We start from the raw sequence: 17,707 nt of genomic DNA, 5'->3' as shown, positions 1-17,707 counted from the left end.
AAGTCTGAGGGAAGCAGAACCAAAAACTGTGAACAAGTTGATTAGAAAAACAAAAAACAAACAAACATAAGAAAAATGATTTTATTTTCAAGTTAGGAATTGGAATGTGTCCATTGCAAGAATTTATATCTGTTGTCTTTTTATATTTTGCACTCTACAGGAGGAAATGCCTCTCCTTTTTCTCTGGAGTTGCACTGTATGCAGAGCATGCATAGTTTTAGTCTATGGTCACTTATCCTGTTGTTCTGCATGTGTGACTGAGAGCAGATATTCTAGGGGAGATGGATGTTACAAGCATTGGTCAGTTCATGGCCCCCATGGGACGATATTTGTTAACCTCTTTCAGTCCTTTTGGACTCAAAGTAGCCCAGAGTTAAAAATTAGCAAAGTCACTCTCCCATGTCCATCCCACCCAAGCCACTATATCCCCCTCTTTCCCCTCTCCCTTGATCAGACATCCTCTGTTCTTACCTACTAGGGGTTCAGCAATGCTCAAAACAGGAAGTCTACCTCAGAGGAGGCAGGAATTGGATTCTCAAAAATGTACCCAGAACGAAATATGGTAAAAGTCCCAAATTTCACACATTTAATCATTCAAAGTCTCAAGAGGCATAGCTAAAGGTAAACTGAAGGCCAAAACATTCTACCAATAAAGCAAAATTTAGCTGCAGTATGACTTAAAAATATATCCTTTGTAGAAGCATATGAACTGTACTATCAAGAGTACTACTATTAACTATGATCCATTCAGTCGTGTCTGAACCTTGGATACTCTGTAAGCCAGACCTCGCAATGCTTCCCTGTTTTCCATGGCTTCTTTCAAGAGTACAATTACACATTTGTTAAGAATAATTAGCCCATAGATGCCAATTGCTCTAACTTCCCAGTGGTCCACCTGGTTCTTAACATCAGAAAAAGCTGACATTAACCAACAGTGTGTAATGTCATGAATCAGATACAGTAGCATCCATCCTATTACGTGCTTACAAAAAAGATTCAGCTGTTCCATCAAGACAATTTTGAAACATATTTTCAATGTGACATGGCAACAATTAATACCGCGGGTCAGTAAGAATATTAAGTAAGTCAACTGAATGATCTCACAACTACACAGCTCTTGCAAGGTTTTTGATAGGATTTCCAGGATCTCAATTTATACAAGCAACAGACATGGAAAAAAGCCATAAGCAAGGATTCACTACAGATCTGTTTCTGCCTAAAACTAAATGAATGTGCCCAACACATGCAAAATAAAAAGGCAACAATATTAAGATTTTTCATAACGACTTTGCTTTCTCCTTGACTCGTTTAAAAAAAAAAAAAAGATTTTCAACCCAACAGAAAGTTGGAAATAAGTTATATATAAGGGGCTGATAATATATGTTCATCTGTCATCTGTCTGAGGATTGAGGACAAAGAAAAGGACTGCAGACAGGTATGCAAGATGCAGGCAAAATTTATTATAAACAAATTGTGTACAAATAAACCACTTATAGCATAGCAATATGGGACCCGACACGGTCCGTGTTTCAATCAACACTGTCTTCCTCAGGGGTCCTAGTAAAGAAAATGTAATCTCAATTATTATATCGGCTGAAGACATTGAATGGTAAGATGGTGAAGAAATGATGGTGAAAAGGTGTGAATAAGTGTTCACCAGGGAATTAATTTTTAAAAAACTTTAAAAACAATGCAAATAAGAAAACCATAAAAAGGTAAAGTGCAGTACGTTTATGGTTTTGAAGGAAGAAAAAGCACAGTTACTTACCGTAACAGGTGTTATCCAGGGACAGCAGACAGATATTCTCTACATGTGGGTGACGTCACCGATGGAGCCCCCTAGCGGACGTTTTCGCAAGCAGACTTGCTTGAAGACATTCAGGCTTGCAATTGGTCTGCGCATGTGCACGTGCACCTCCCGCCCTGCCTAGGGCATGTGTCTCCTCAGCGTGTCCTCAGTTCAGATAGCTAGCAAAGAAGCCAACCACGGGGAGGTGGGTGAGTTGCGAGAATATCTTCCTGCTGTCCCTGGATAACACCTGTTACGGTAAGTAACTGTGCTTTATCCCAGGACAAGCAGGCAGCATATTCTCTACATGCGGGAGACCTCCAAGCTAACTAAAAAGGAATGGAAGGAGAGTTGGCAATTTAGGAGAACAGATTACGCAAAATAGATTGGCTGAAATGGCCATTACGCCTGGAGAAAGCATCCAGACAGTAATGCAAGGTGAACGTATGAACCGAGGACCAAGTGGCAGCCTTACAGATTTCCTCGATGGGAGTCGAGCGGAGGAAAGCAACATACGCTGCCATCGCTAGGACCTTGTGGCCTGTGACTCGACCTGGCAGGGAGAGACCAGCCTGAGTGTAACAGAAAGAGATACAAGCGGCCTACCAGTAGAAATGGTCCGCTTAGAAATAGAGCGACCCATGCGATTAGGATCGAAAGAGAGGAACAGCTGAGGATCAGAATGATGAGGAGTGGTGCGCTCCAAGTAGAAGGCCAGCGCACGCTTACAATCAAGAGAATGCAGAGACACTTCTCCAGGGTGAGAAAGGGGCTTCGGAAAAATCACAGTAAGAACAATGGATTGGTTGATGTGAAACTCAGAAACAACCTTAGGCTAAAACTTAGGATGGGTACGGAGGACCACCGTATCATGATGGAAGACAGTGAAAGGTGGGTCCGCAACCAAGGCCTGAAGCTCACTGACCCGACAGGCAGAAGTGAGAGCAATAAGAAACACCACTTTCCAAGTAAGAAACTTCAAGTGAGCCCGCGCCAGCGGCTCAAAGGGGAGTTTCATCAATTGGGCAAGGACCACATTAAGATCCCAAACTACCAGAGGAGGTTTAAGGGGCGGATGAACATGGAAAAGGCCTTTCATGAAATGGGAAGCCACAGGATGAACCGAGATAGGCTTCCTGTAAATTGGCTGATGAAAAGCTGCGCTAGCACTAAGGTGGACTCGAACCGAAGAGGACTTGAGGCCAGCGCCAGACAAGTGCAACAGATAATCCAGGACAGCAGATAAGGAGGCAGACAGAGGCTCCTGCTGTCGAGTAGCACACCAGGAAGACAAGCGGGTCCACTTCTGATGGTAACAATGGCGAGTGGACTCCTTCCGAGACGCCTCCAGGACATCCAGCACAGACTGGGAGAACTGGAACGAGGGCATTAAGTCTCGAAAAACTAAGCTGTTAAGTGCAGAGACTGTAGGTTGGGATGAAGCAGAAAACCCCGATTCTGTGTAAGCAGAGAAGGAAAAATAGGCAGAGGAAGAGGCTCCCTGGAACTGAGTTGCAACAGAAGGGAGAACCAAGGTTGTCGGGGCCACCAAGGAGCTATCAGAATCATGGTGGCATGCGAAGACTTGAGCCCGACGAGAGTCTTCAGAATCAGAGGGAATGGAGGGAACCATACAGGAACTCGCTCATCCAATCCAGAAGGAAGGCATCCGTTTCGATCATTAGAGAGGTGTAAACCCTGGAGCAGAAGCAGGGTAACTTGTGATTGAGGGGGGACGCGAACAGATCGACATCCGGAGTCCCCCAAAGAGCAAACACCTGACGCAGGGTTATGGAGTGGAAAGACCACTCGTGAGACTGCAGAAGACGACTTAACTTGTCCACCAGACAATTCTGCTGACCCTGAATGTAGACCGCACGAAGGAATATGTTGCGGCGGATGGTTGAACTGTTAAAGGAAATTTTACCATTTTTGTGCAGCTTGTATACCTTTACTGTAAAATATCATTTCAATGTATGGGGGTGGGACAGAATTTAATACTTGAGTGACAAATAGTAAATGAGCAGAGAATCCAACGTACAAAGAAAAATGAAGTTGCACTAGATGTTTGTTTTGCAGTGTTTCACTACAGAGGTAGAAACACTGAACTAATTTGGGAGCTGCCCTCCCCCCACCAACCCAATCAACTAGGCGTTTCCCAATTCTATTATGGAGGCATATCTATCTATTCAGCTTTTCAAGATTCATGTAATAAATATGTACGAGACAGATGCATGTTAACACTACATGCCACGATTTAGAATTTAGCGCACACTAAGAAGCACTAGCGTGCCATATTAAAGGGACCCCTTTGACTTTGCTTGATGGAATATGTTCTTTTTCACCCAAAGGGTAGTGGACACTTGGAATGCGCTACCGGAGGAAGTGATCAGGCAGAGTACGGTACAGGGATTCAAGCAGGGATTGGATGGATTCCTGAGGGATAGAGGGATCGTGGGGTACTGAGTAAACCAACCTGGTCGTGCATGTGCAAGACCGGAGGGCTAGGACTTCGATAGGAGGGCAGAACTTAAATGGGAAACCAAGGTGGCAGGGGAGCCCCTTCTGATGATTCAGACAGGCCTTGACCTGTTTTTGGCCACCGCGGGAGCGGACTGCTGGGCAGGATGGACCTGTGGTCTGACCCGGCAGAGGCACTGCTTATGTTCTTATGTTCCTTAGCAACAGCAGCAGATGAAGCCAGAGACCAATGGGATAGCACATTTAACAGTTCAGCATTCTATAGTGAATGAATATCCTTCAATAAGACTTTTAGAATAGCTGTTAACATAGACTTTAAAGATTCCCATATAATTTTTCACAAGCATTCTTCTCAGCAATATCAAAAACAAAATAGAAGGGAGAAAAAAGGGCAGAAAAATAAGAACAGAGAAAAATTGACCCAGTTTAAATTTTGCATTTTGCTGTCACTTTATATCTTTATATCTGTAGTATGAGAAACAGATTATTGATAAAATAATTGGTGGTTAAGACAAAAACTGTCAACAGCCAAAGAAGAATGAGACCTGTTAGTATTTAAGACAGTCTGAAAGAATCCAGAAAGTCAGTCAACAGCTGCACAAAGTAGAGGTATCATGGAGCAGGAAGAAATGGATAGGACCCCAGTGAAATCCTGGGAGCAAAATCTCAAAATGGGTTAGTAATGCACATACCATAACAGTAATGAACCTCTGTCTCCTAAGCCAAAGGTATGTGGAATATGATCTCAGTCTCTCAAATTCACTGCTAATGCTTGCTGTAGTACTTGTATCTAGCCAAAGACAACTTCCTTCTACAGTTCTTAAAACCCCAGCTTGCATAAGCCAAGTTACTGTAGCAGGTATTCTCTGTGAACAGCAGGATACAAGTCTTCACAGCATGAATGACACTACAAGTAAGGCCCAGTCAGGAAGCTACTTCAATTAGTGTTACTAAAAGCTTTTGAGCAGACTCACCATGCAGGACCACCTTGGGCAATTGGGTGTACTATATATGTGAAGGCTTGTATCCTGCTGTCCACAGAGAACACTTGTTTCAGGTAAGTAACTTGGTTTTCTGTGAATATAAAGATAGCAGGTCATTGTAGAATGGAACTTCGTGGCTTCAACAGAAAAAGTAGTAATGAAGTGCTGCAACAGACAGTCAACATTTTTGCTAGTAATTGCCTTTTCTCTTTAGGTTTCTCTTTTTTGGGGAGAAGGAGGCAGACAAGAATGAGCTCAGGGGTGAAAGTTGGATTCTAATCCCTACAGAGATTCTGAAAACTGTGTGGTCAAACCTACTGTAATATCAGGAGTCTTTCTTTAAACAATAGCAAAATGTGAATATATGAACAAATGTACATATTGTAACCCTACAAATTTCCTCCATGAAAGCTGATCTAAAGAGAGTTACCAACACCCCGAGGTTGTGGGTTCAAATCATTGTGATCCTGGGCAAGTCACTTAATCACCAATTGCCCCATTGGGACAGATAGGGAAAAAATGCTTGAGTAACTGAATGTAATCCGCCTAGAGCCCTAGAAAAACTTATTGTTTATTTATTTGTAACACTTTTATTCCGCACTAACACCATCATAGTTGAGGTCAAAACAACTTTGGGTAGATTTTCTAAGGGTTTACTTCACTCCGAGAGGAAGGTTAAGGCTCTCTTACAATCCACTGTATGTAATGAATGTTCACCTTTGTGAGCTTGAGGCATGGGGAAAAAAGTACTGGCAGGACAATCTGTGCACTCATCCTAAGTTCCTTATAAAAGCTGGGTTGAAGTCCTCTCTTAGCAATCTGTTATTTTAAAAAACAACAACTTACAGTAGTATAAAATGGCTCCGACACTAGAATTTAAGCTCAATCTGTGATATACCAAAAACAGAACCTTCCAGGTCAGGTATTTCAGTTTACAGGTGTTAAGTGGCTTGAAGGAAGCTTAATGGGAGGCTTTAGTAGAAGCAAGACCTGCATAACGCAAACTAAAAGATGTACAAAGATGGATTTACATTCTACATGACGGTGATAAGTACCAATGTTTACCCTAACAGTCATCACCAAACCTGCCTCAGACAAATGTAAAAGGTATTCAAACAGTATTTCTATTGTCTATGTTTATTCATTGCTTGCTGTAGCACCCTTCATCACAAAGAGCAGTGATCTGAGGCCTTTCCGTCACACCAGACATCAAACCTCTTCCACTTGAAACTAAGGGGCTGATTCTTTAAGTGGTGCCTAGAAAATGAGCACTTGCCATGTTGTCAATCATGGACAAGTGCTGCTTACAGAATCACAGATTGCAAAGACCCTAGGAACCAAAAATGTAAGCCAGGGTTTTACAGGCCTATATTTCTGGCTCTTAAGAGTTCTTGCAGAATCATGGCCAGCAGTGCCTAGTGATACCGAAGTCTGGCACCACCCCTAAATACATCCACTTCTGGACTTAAACATCACTAGGCGCCAATCCCGGAGAACACCCAATGAAGCCTAATTTTTTAAATGAGTTTTTAATTGTGCGACCAATTATCGCACCACTTAACCTTTTCCTATCGTAATAAATTTTACATTACGCTGGTTCCAATCGTAATTAGCTTAGCAAAGTTTTATATTATTCACCGTTATCATTTATGGCTATTGTAAACATAATGTAATAAGTCATAAGTCTGTAAATTCAAATATTTTGTGTTCCTGGCTCTTTATTAGTCCATAAAGACTGTTTATCCACTGTCTGTCATTTTTGGAATGTCTCGTCATCCGGGACACACGATATGAAAAGGTTAAAACCAAACACTTAAGTTAGGCACCAGCAGGCACCTAACTTTCAGTGACTTTATTCAGAATCACTTCTGGAAGCCAAAATTACGCATGAAATATTTTAAGGCAAATCCAGGAAGCTATAAATTAGAGAATGACACGGTGGCGGTTACCCGCGTTTAGCCGCGGGAAACCCGCCAAAACGGGGAATGAAAACTAGCAGTGGCTGCGGGGACGGGGACAAGGCCATTCACCACCCCATGGAGCGGTGAATGGTCTTGTCTCCGCAGTGAGGCATCAAGGATCGCGCTGTCCCCGCAGCCCCCACCCATCTGCCCAATCGATCCTAATGTTTAGCTAGCTCTCTCCCTTCTCCTCACCTTAGTTTGTAGGTTTTCTTTTTCGGTGACCCGCACGCTATCAAAGAGCCGCACACCCGCGGCTGCTCAGTGTTCGATCTTCTGCTCTGACGCAACCAGAAACAGGAAGTTGCAGCAGAGCAGAAGATTGAACACTGAGCAGCCGCGCGTGCGTGGCTCTTCGGGAAAGCGTGCAGGTCGCCGAAAAAGAAAGCCTGCAAACTAAGGTGAGGAGAAGGGAGAGAGCTGGCTAAACACTAGGATCGATTGGGCAGGGGGGTGGGGGCTGCGGGGATCGTGCGATCGCGTGTGTTCCCGGCTCAAACTGGAAAGAGGGAGTGAAAGGGAAAAGGATTCTGGGCCAAGGGGATGAAGACGGAAAGAAAAACCCACAGCAGGAAAGAAAGGGAAGGACAGGTAGGTGAGCCAGATGCTAGAAGCAGGGGGGGGGGGGAAGAAAGAGGGAAAAAAACTAGATGGGATTGAAAAGAAGAGACACACTGGTATGGAAGAGGAAGATAGGGGAAATCTGGACACAGGAAGGTAACAGAAAGAGGGGAAATTATGTGCATGGGGCATAGGGACAGAGACATAAAGGGGACATGCCATTGGGATGGTATATGGACACAGGGGGGGGGGGCAATGGCAGATACATAGGGGAGATATTAGAAATGAGGAAAATAGAAGCACAGAAGCGAGATGGTTTGTGGGGATGGGACAGGGACCGAGCTCGCAGGCTCCAGTGGCTTGCACAAATTACATTGTAACGTGCCACGAAAATAAGAGGGAAGATGGTAGATAGATAGGCCACGCGAGAGGAGCTGAAGGGTGGTAGAAAGGAACTGATGGTAAAGGAGGGAGGGAAGGGTGGTGGTGGAAAGGAATAGAACAGACATTGAAGGAGGGTGGAGAGGAACAGACCCTAAAGGGAAATGTGGAAGACAGAGTAGGAAGAAGACAGATGCCATACTATGGGGGAGCGGAGGGAAGAAGATGGGTGCTAGACCAATTGGGGGGGGGGGGTAAAGGGAGAGGCACAGTAACAGCAAATGGAAGACGCAGAGAGAAGACACACAGTGGATGGAAGGAATTGAATGAGAAGATGTGGAAAGCAGAAACCAGACAACAAAAGTAGGAAACAAAAATTATATTTATTTATTTATTTTTTGCCTTAGGATAAAGTAGTATATTAGTTGTGTTGATAAAAATTTATAAACAAAGCCCTGCCAGCTGAACATCTCTTTCTCTAGTGCAGCAGCAGGAACTTTGATTTATAAGAAAGGAATAAGCTAAATATTACAGTACTAAGGCTTATGTGGATGCAGCAGGGACAGTGACGGGGCGGTGAATGGGATGGCAGTGGCGGTGACGGGGCGGTGAAGGGAACGGCGGTGATGGGGCGGTGCAGAGGATGGTGGGACGGGGACAGGGCAGTGACGGGGACAGATTTTTTACCCGTGTCATTCTCTACTATAAATCTTATATATGAATACAGGATGTCCGGTGCAGTACTTTCAGAGACCCCCCCCCCCCCCGGAAAGAGACTTGGTAGTACTGGTTGACAAGTCAATGAAGGCGTATGCGCAATGTGCGGCAGCGGCAAAAAGGGCGAACAGAATGCTAGGAATGATTAAGAAGGGAATCACGAACAGATCGGAGAAGGTTATCATGCCACTGTACTGGGCCATGGTATGCCCTCACCTGGAATACTGCATCCAGCACTGGTCACCATACATGAAGGACAGAGTACTACTCGAAAGGGTCCAGAGAAGAGCGACTAAAATGGTTAAGGGGCTGGAGGAGTTGTCGTACAGTGAGAGATTAGAGAAACTGGGCCTCTTCTCCCTTGAAAAGAGGAGACTGAGAGGGGACATGATCGAATCATTCAAGATAATGAAAGAAATAGATTTAGTAGATAAAGACAGGTTGTTCACCCTCTCCAAGGTAGAGAGAACAAGAGGGCACTCTCTAAAGTTAAAAGGGGATAGATTCTGTACAAACGTAAGGAAGTTCTTCTTCACTCAGAGAGTGGTAGAGAACTGGAATGCTCATCCGGAGGCTGTTATAGGGGAAACACCCTCCAGGGATTCAAGACAAAGTTAGACAAGTTCCTGCTGAACCAGAACGTATGCAGGTAAGGCTAGTCTCATGGCACTGGTCTTTGACCTAAGGGCCACCGCGTGAGCGGACTGCTGGACACGATGGACCACTGGTCTGACCCAGCAGCGGCAATTCTTATGTTCTTATAATAAACCTCTCAACATCCAATATGTGATAGAAATTGACTTGATATTAGAATGCACACACTACTGGGGACAGAACAAAATTTAGATTAGAAGCATTCATGATACAGATAATGTGTGGGGCCTGACCAAGTATGAGCATCTGTAATGGTCCTCTTGCACCAGTTATACTTATTAACGCCACTGGGGAAAAATGAAGTGTGCATGATGGTATGTAAGTTGACCTCCTACCCCTGTACTAATATCTCCCCAATGACCCTTTCAAGTAACCGGAACTACATCTTCCCTACTACTAATCCTCAATCCTCCTCCCTTCCTCAATTTCTTCCCTCTGCCTCTACTATTTAAAAGTCCCCTAAATTGAAACTCCCTATGCCTCTATGTAACCGCCCCTAAATTGTAACTTCCTGGAAATGTCCAGCTATCTTCTACTGTAATCCGCTTAGAACTGCAAGGTACAGGCGGAATAGAAGTCACTAATGTAATGTAATGTAAAGGAAAGAGAGTGAGTTTGTTAGATTTTGAACACTAGCAGAAGAATTTTATATACCAATCTGTGTGATACAGGAAGCCAGTGTGAGGATTTTAACAGAAGTGTTACATGACTGAACTTGTAAGAGCCTGTGATCAATTTAATAAAAGTATTTTTTGATTAATTGTAATCTTTGAAGTTCTTTAAGTGGCAGACCATTGAAGAGAGAGTGCACAACTGTGTCAAACTTGCCTTCTCAATGTAAGGAGAGGGGTAAACGTAGCTGTTTCAAATGATAGAATCAGCTCTTGAAGGTTGCTTGGATTTGGGGTGGGGGTAGGGTAGGGTAAATCAGCTTAAGTGTTGAGCCTAGTTGTATCACAAGGTTCCTGACTTATGATTTAAGGACAGTTCATATCTCCCAAAAGAGATTTCAATGTCAGGTATGTGCCCCACTTTGTGTTAGGGACCCACAGGAGCTCAGCTTTATTTGGGTTCAAGCAAAGTTTGTTGTTTTTATCCCATTCTTTTATTACTGTTAAAACAGGTAGTCAGTTTATTCAATTGAGGTTGTAGGTAGTTCTGGTTCAATGGATTTAAGTAGCTGAACGTCAACCATATACACTTCTCTCTCCGTATTCGCGGTAATAGGGGATTAACAGACCCATGAATACAGAAAAACCGCAAATAATTTTTGCATGTTATTCTTGGTTTTCTATTAAAAACCCTCGTGAATATGTTGAAATCGCAAATAACAAAAAAAGACCATATTCGCAATTTTCTGGGACTCAGCAATTTTCTCTGTGCAGTGCTGGGAATCAGCTATTTTTTCTGATGTAATTTGGGGAAGGAGCCAGCAAGCGAAAAACCACGAATATGGAGGAAGGAGTGTAAGATGTAGAACTGAGTATCCACTGACCAAATCAACTCAGCTAGTGGCTTGAGATAGATAAATAGAATAGGTGACAGTATTGATCCTTGTGGTACCCCGCAGGTCAGCACCCATGGCGGCAATGAGGTGCTTCCAAACACTAACATAAGTAAATGATGGCAGATAAAGATTTGAATGGGACAATCAAACTCATTATCAATTCATGGTTAAAAACCACAATGAATGTGATATAAAATACTCAATGCTAAACAATTAATGCATTAATAATTTCATTAATGTGTTTAGCATCAACAAAACAATAAACGGGTGTGGCTGACAGCATTTCTAGTGCTCCATTGGAAGTGAAGTCAGGCCAGGCTGAAGACGTTGGAGGAATGTTGTGTTACTGCTTCCTCTGTCCCTGCCGCCACTGCCCACCCGGAGAGCTGCTGTTGCCATGACCACCACCCATCCCCAAAGAACTGCCGCTGTTGCCCACCCCCAGAGAGCTGCCGCTACTTAACCCTGAAGGGCTGCCTTGCTGCCACTGCCGCAGAGACTGCCTGCCATAGTTCACTATAGTCGCTCCCTCCCACTAACCCTCACAATTGCACCTACAGAATACTTTTGCTCCATTAGCGTATTGCAATGCTCAAGAAAGAATTGGGATAGAACCAGAAACAGTGAAGGTATAATTCATGAAGAAAAGCACCCCCCCCCCCCCAAAAGGAAAAATAAGAATGTTCAATCCAGAAAAGTATTGCTGTTAGGGGATTCCATCATCAGAGGGTCTTATTTGAAAATTCTTAAGAGATTAAGGGTAATCCAGAACACTGCTGTTCGCCTCATTTTTGGCTTAAAAAAACGGGAGCGTATCCCTCCCTTCTATCACAAACTGTACTGGCTACCGGTGGAGTCTAGAGTATTGTTTAAATTTTCTTGCATTTGTTACAAAATAGTATTTGGCCTGGCACCAGGTTATCTCCTTTCTCATTTTTCCTGGAGTCATTTTAATAAAAATACACGGAGAGTGCAGTTATTTACTTATCCTTCTATAAAATCTTGCCACTACAAGAGGTTCCTTGAGAAAACTTTCTCTTTTCAGGCCGCCAAAATGGATATATGGCTCGGAAAAATGATGCTAGAATCTTCTTCTTATTTAGATTTTAGGAAATTACTAAAGACTCAAATTATTTAATAGGCTGACATCTTAATGGTTTTACCTTTTCTCCTATTTCAACCATGTTCACATTTTACTTTCATGTTTCTTACTTGCATGGTTTGCCTTTTTATCTTGATCAATTTTATTGAAATGTTTTCTGTACCTCATTCTGATCAATTTTTATTGAATTGTATGTATTGCCTTTTATTGTGAATTTTATTGAAAATGTATGTATGTATTGTTTCTCTTATGCTGTGAGCCGCTTAGAACCTCCCCGGTATGGCGGCATATAAATAAATTATTATTATTAACCTTGGAACACAGGTCAAGAGCCTAAAATAGAGAAGTGTCTCTCAGGATCCTCAGCTACCAGGAGTGCCAAACAAATACTGTCTATAATTAAGGAAGAAATTAAGAATTCTAAAACTGATGTTATCCACTTGGGAACAAATGACCTAGCCAGCAATACCCCACTTGCAGCACAGAAAGCTTTTTGGGAGCTGGGGGAGGGATTAAAACCTTTTGTAAAGACTGTAGCTTTCTCAGAAGTACTGCCTATACATGAAAAAGGAGAGGAAAAAGTACTAAATACCAAGATGTGTGTGGCAATTTGGACAGAATTTGCTTCTATTGGTTCTGCCGAGGTGCTTCAGGCAATTGATATGGTGAGGTTGCCCAATTGTTTATTAAATCCTTCTTTAAGGATGTATTGAAGGCCATGAAAACTGATACAGCACCTTCTTCTGAGATGATTATTTCATGTTCCTTAACCACAGGACAGGACACAGATATGTTGAAATGAGTGGTAGCTTGTCCTCTACTTAAGAACTCTGAAACATTTTCAGCCCATATCAAATGTGATGTTTATGGCTAAAGTAATAGAACATAAGAATAACCTTACTGGGTCAGACCAATGGTCCATCAAGCCCAGTAGCCCATTCTCACGGTGGCCAATCCAGGTCACTAGTACCTGGCCAAAACCCAAGGAGTAACAATATTCCATGCTATCATTCCAGGGCAAGCAGTGGTTTTACAGCAGTTGGAGGATTTTGTATCTTCCCATACAGGGCTGTGGAGTCGGTAGATAAATCTTTCGACTCTGACTCCTCAGTTTCTGGTACCCATGACTCCTACTCCAGGTACCCAAAATTGTCTCCGACTCCTCGACTCCAACTCTGACTCTGACTCCACAGCCCTGGCCACAGGAGGTGCTGGTGCCTGAAGATCGTACCTCTCCCCTGACTTGGCCTTGAGCATCTGTGCTCAAAGCCTTCTGGTTCTCTTTCTCTCCGAGAATCTCAGAGAGAGACAGGAGCCAGAAGGTCTTGAGCATGCGTAGATGCTCAAGGCCCAGTCGGAGGAGAGGCATGATCTTTGGTTACCAGCACCTCTTGTGGGTTGGTGCTGGGTGCCGGTGCCACATTGGGGGTAAGCATTCAGTTTGGGTGGGCGGAGGGACTCACAAATTGAGTCAATGCTTGGTTTACGAGTCGCGATTTGCGAGAATGTTTTGCTCATCTTGCAAAACACTCACAAACCGCGGCACTTGTAAACCAAGGTTTGATTGTACTTTTTTGGACAGGACCCTTGCTACAATGCCTGTAATAAAATAAATATAAAAAAGAGGAACCTGCATTTTGTCAGATTTCAGCCCCAATTCCAACAGAGATAAAAGGGCATGAGGAAAACCGCCAGTCATGTGAAAAAATTAGGACACCCCATGAAATATTCAGTTCTTAAGAAATGTTCACATATTGATGTCAAATCTTTTTTTTTATTTATCTCTGGAAAAGAAAATGATGTAATTGCAGGTAAACAACAAAAATTTTTCTTGATTTACTCATGAAACAAAAGATGTCCACAAAAATGTGTATTCTAACTGAGGAATAGATGTGGTGTATTTAGATTTTAGCAAAGCCTTTGACAGTTTTCCAAACAGACGTCTAATAAATAAACTGAGTGCCCTTGGGATGGGACCCGAAGTGACGAGCTGGGTCAGAAACTGGTTGATTGGAAGACGACAGAGGATAGTGGTCAATGGAAATCGCTCTGAGGAAAGGAATGTTACTAGGTTCTGTTATTTCTAACATTTTTATAAGCAATATTGCTGAAGGGCTGGTCAGGTAGAATTTGCCTCTTTGCAGATGATGCCAAAATCTACAATAGAGTAGATACCCTGGATGGTGTGAATAGCATGAAGAAAGACCTAGCAAAGCTTGAAGAATGGTCTGAAATTTGGCAGCTAAAATTTAATGCTAAGAAATGCAAGGTCATGCATTTGGGCTGCAAAAACCTGAACGAATGATACAGTTTAGGGGGTGAAGAAGGAAAAATTATGTCTTACCTGTTAATTTTCTTTCCTTTAGAAGCAGCAAATGAATCCAGAGACTAGTGGGATAGCACACATCGACCAGCAGGTGGAGATAGAGAACTGATTAACAGGTGGTCGTCTTGGATGGAATGTCTCCTGTAGCTTCAGTATTGCTCATTGCCCAAGCATCCGGAACCAGAAAATTCTCAAATGCAAAAAACTTTCCCATAACAAATTTCAAAGATTATTAATGCAGAACACAACTACCAACTGCAACAAAACTTCTGAAACATACGAAAAACAAACCCAACAGACAATATGCATAAAGGGCAGGGCTCTGGATTCATCTGCTACATCTAAAGGAAAGAAAATTAACAGGTAAGACATAATTTTTCCTTCCTTAGCAATGGCAGTAGATGAATCCAGAGACTAGCGGGATGTAGCAAAGCAATCCTCAAACAGGGTGAGAAGCAAAAGCCGCCTCCGAGATGACCGAAGCACCGAAAGCAGTCTCCGCACGCGCTGCCACATCCAATCTGTAATGTTTAGAAAAGGTATTCTTCGAAGACCAAGTAGCCACACGACAAATTTCCTCCAATGAAAAGCCCCTAGAGACTCAGTCCATGAAGTAGCTATTGCTCTAGTGGAATGAGCATGAAGACCTTCCAGCAAACGCTTCTTCGCCACCAAGTAAGTGGAAGCAATGGCCTCCTTGATCCACCTAGCAATGGAAGATTTGGACGCTGCCGTACCCTTGTTGCGTCCCGCAAACAGCACAAAGAGGTGATCAGAACGGCGAAAGTCATTAGTAACCTGCAGATAGTGAAGGATTCTACGCACATCCAGGAAATGGAGCGAAGAAAAGCGCACCCCCCCCCCAATCCTGCTTCTGAAAATTAGGAAGGAAGACAGACTGGTTGACATGGAAGGCAAAGACAACCTTCGGAAGAAACGAAAGTACAGTCCGAATCGAGACCCATGAATCTGAAATGCGCAAAAAAGGGTCCCTGCATGACAACGCTTGCAACTCAGAAACCCGCCGGGCTGAAGCCATAGCTACAAGAAACACTGCTTTCAATGTGACATCTTTTATAGTCGCAGTGCACAAAGGCTCAAACGGAGCCTTCTGTAAGCCTCCATGGACTACTCTAAGGCTCCACGCTGGACAGAGCTTCTTAACAGGCGGACAAATACGTTGGACTCCTTTTAGAAAACAAACCACATCAGGCTGAGCCGCAAGGAAAGAACAAGACACGCGGCCCCTGTAACAAGCAATTGCCACCACTTGAACTTTAAGAGAATTGTAAGCCAAGCCCTTGGCAACTCCATCTTGTAGAAAAGATAGAATGTTAGCTAAAGAAGCATGGAAAGGAGAAATACCCTGAGCACCGCACCACAATAACACTCTCCATACTCTAGCATAAGACGCAGAAGTAGATCTCTTTTTCGCTTGGAGAAGGGTGGAAATAACTGGCTCAGAATAACCCTTACGTCTCAGTCGCGACCTTTCAAGAGCCAGGCCATAAGACCAAAGCGGGACGGATTTTCCATGTTTATCGGCCCCTGATGAAGTAAATCCGGAGTCACCGGAAACCGCAACTGTTCCCATCGAGAGGCTCATCAGATCCGCATACCACAGCCGGAGCAGCCAGTCTGGAGCCACCAATATCACCGAGCCCTGAAATCGAGCTACCCGATGACCAATGGAGCATATGACCTATCATCGGCCAAGGGGGAAACACAAACAGAAGACGATCGCGTGCCTAGACAGAGCCAATGCGTTTACCCCCTCCAACTCCCGCTCCCGGTGTCTGCTGAAGAACCGAGGAAGCTTGGCATTTCGAGATGAGGCCATGAGGTCTATTTCTGGAATGCCCCAGCGCTGCACCAGATCTAGAAGATTTCTGCCGAGGAAGTCTGCCTGAACATTTGCTTGTCCTGCAATGTGAGCCGCCGAGAGAAGAGGAAGATGAGCTTCCGCCCACTGAAGCAGAACCATTGCCTTGCTCGCCAACTGAGGACTGCGGGTACCCCCGTCTGTTGATATACACCACTGCCATGACACTGTCGGAAAAGACCCTGACTGGCCGATTCTGAATCAAGGCCCGAAATGCTAGAAGCGCCAGCCGGATCGCCCTCAACTCCAGAAGATTGATGGAGCACTGAGCCTCGTCCTGAGACCAGACCCCCTGTGCCGAGGACTGAAGGCACTGGGCCCCCCAACCCATAAGACTGGCACCCGTAGAAACTATGATCCAGTCCGGCGATTCTCCCGGCATACCTTTGAACAGGTTGGCCCCGCTGACCCACCAAATCATGTTGAGCAATGCTTGAGGAGTCCAGCGAAGTCGACGACTGTAATCCTGAGACACCGGAGACCACCGGGTGAGAAGTGAGTGTTGGAGTGGTCTTATGTGAAAGCGAGCCCAAGGCACTATCTCCAGAGCTGCCACCATGGATCCGAGAACTTGCACATAATCCCATACTCTTGGAGCAGGAGACCACAGAAGAAAACAAACTTGAGACTGCAACTTTTCTCCCCGAGCTCTGGGAAGGAAGACCTTCTCCACTTCCGTATCAAACAACACCCCCAGATGTTCCAAAGACTGGGAGGGAACAAGAGAGCTCTTCGGAAAGTTGACCACCCACCCCAAAGATTGAAGAAGTGAAATTACTTTTTGGATTATTGTCAGACTCTCCTGTCTTGAAGAGGCCCGAATTAACCAGTCATCCAGGTAAGGATGAACCCAAATGCCCTCCTTGCGAAGAAACACCACCACAACCACCATCACCTTTGAAAATGTCCTCGGAGCCGTGGCAAGGCCAAATGGCATTGCCCGAAACTGGAAGTGCTGGACAAGAATGGCAAAGCGAAGATACCGCTGATGTGGCGGCAAAATGGGAATATGTAAGTAGGCTTCTTTGAGATCCAGTGCAGTAAGGAACTCTCCCGGCTGAACCGCTGCAATAACCGATCTTATAGTTTCCATACGGAAATGTCTGACATTGAGAAATTGATTGACCCGCTTGAGATTGAGCACCGGTCTGACCGATCCTCCCTTTTTGGGCACTACAAAGTAAATGGAAATCTGCCCTGGCCCCTTTGCTCTTGAGGAACAGGAATTACCGCCCCTAGTTCCAGAAGAATCTGAAGGGTGACACGAACCGATTCTTTCTTGACCGCCCCCGAACACGGGGACACCAAGAAAGAATCTGTGACGGGAGAAGAAAATTCTAATTTGTAACCTTCTCGAATAATG

At 44.1% G+C, this 17,707-nt stretch overlaps 1 protein-coding gene across 1 annotated transcript in view; it reads right to left on the bottom strand.

Annotated features, from left to right (window-relative positions):
- The window catches only part of CYRIB (CYFIP related Rac1 interactor B), a 418,393-nt gene that overhangs the window by 194,981 nt on the left and 205,705 nt on the right, over positions 1-17,707 (bottom strand). The window contains exon 3 of the mRNA XM_033933027.1: positions 5,245-5,344. The gene's annotated coding sequence lies outside the window, so the exon portion shown is untranslated. The remainder of the gene's footprint in view (positions 1-5,244; positions 5,345-17,707) is intronic.

This window comes from Geotrypetes seraphini, chromosome 2 (genome assembly GCF_902459505.1).
Source record: "Geotrypetes seraphini chromosome 2, aGeoSer1.1, whole genome shotgun sequence".
Classification (NCBI taxonomy): Eukaryota; Metazoa; Chordata; class Amphibia; order Gymnophiona; family Dermophiidae; genus Geotrypetes; species Geotrypetes seraphini.
The sequence above is the reverse complement of the archived record's forward strand: the minus strand, read 5'-3'. Positions and strand labels throughout refer to the sequence as shown.